The sequence below is a fragment of the Mastomys coucha genome, chromosome X (assembly GCF_008632895.1).
Source record: "Mastomys coucha isolate ucsf_1 chromosome X, UCSF_Mcou_1, whole genome shotgun sequence".
NCBI classification, from domain to species: Eukaryota; Metazoa; Chordata; class Mammalia; order Rodentia; family Muridae; genus Mastomys; species Mastomys coucha.
In genome coordinates, this window is record NC_045030.1 from 155,618,758 (window position 1) to 155,620,313 (window position 1,556).

Genomic DNA, 1,556 nt, shown 5'->3' on the forward strand with positions numbered 1-1,556 from the left:
TGAAAGCTAGAAGATCCTGGACAGATTTCATACAGACCCTAAGAGAACACAAATGTCAGCCCGGGATACTAACCCAGCAAAACTCTCAATTACCATAGATGGAGAAAACAAGATATTCCATGATAAAATGAAATTTATACAGTATCTTTCCACAAATCCAGCCCTACAAAGGAAAATAGATGGAAAACACCAAGATAAGGAGCAAAACTACACCCTAGAAGAAGCAAGAAAGTAATCTTTAAACAAAGCCACACAAACCTAATTCCACCTCTTACAACAAAAACAACAGGAAGTAACAATTCCTTTTTCTTAATATATTAATATGAAAATTAATATTACCAACATATCCTAATTGATTGAAATCCAAAAATAGGAAGAATTAGAAATTTGTTGACTGTCATCCAATGATCTCTCTAATCCGGTAATTGAAGAAATAGGTCCAATATTGTACAACCCATATACACTTTCTGCTTGTTTGTACATGACAGTGTCTTGCTGTGTACCACATAATGGTCTTGACATCATGCTTCTCCTATGTCAGCCTCTCTATTAGTAGTATTATTTATTTCATGTTTTTACACTGTACTATGGTTTTCAGAACAGCTTACATATTTCAAAAGTATTTATACAGCCAAAAGAAATGTAGACAATTAACTTGGAAGGTGACTTGTAAGAGAACAACAAAGAGTAAGACTGAATGCTTGCTTGACGTTTGTAACTATTGTATCAAGTTTGAAGAAGAGGACTTTATAAGTTACTCTTTCTCTGAGATGAATGCTTTTCCAAATTATCACAGCCAATGAATCGGATTCTTACCCTCACCTAATGTCTGTGCCACCCTCCAAGCAGAACCATTGTTCATTGAAACAGTTGATGAATGACTTTATGGATAGACCATCTTAATACATACACCATTTCTTAAATGAATGTAACCTGTTCTCTGTGGCTTGAGAATAAAGACACTTAAGTCAAATAGTTTTGACCACAGCAGGAAGTTTGTATCCAAAAATCATGCCTACAATTCATTCCTTGGTGCAGCAGAACTGTCAACTCTCAGCTTAGCTACGACAGAGGTAACATCCTTTGGTGATGTGAGGGTCATTGAAATACAGCCTTATTACAATGAAATCCAATGTATAAAAATTGTTCTTATTTTGGGCTTGTACCACAGTAAGAGCCAAGATTTTAAGCTCTACTAAATACAAAACAAACAAACAGACTTTATATATTTATGTTCATTTAAAAGATACTAGTAATAATCTATCATTTTAAAATATACATGTAATATATTTCGAGTTATTTAGAATTTATATTGAGAAAAGCCATATGTATTTTCAGTATTGCTGTAGACAAGCATCTACATAAGACTGTTAAATTGATTGTTGTTTTATATCAACAACTTTTATAATACTCATTTTTATTGTTATAATACTTTATAAATTTTAAGGAATATGACAAAAAAGGTATTGTAGGTATGGAAGGGGGGTCTCTGAGGGGAGTTGGGGTACAAAATGGAAACAAGGATGTGATTTAATTCTATTTACTTAAAATACGTT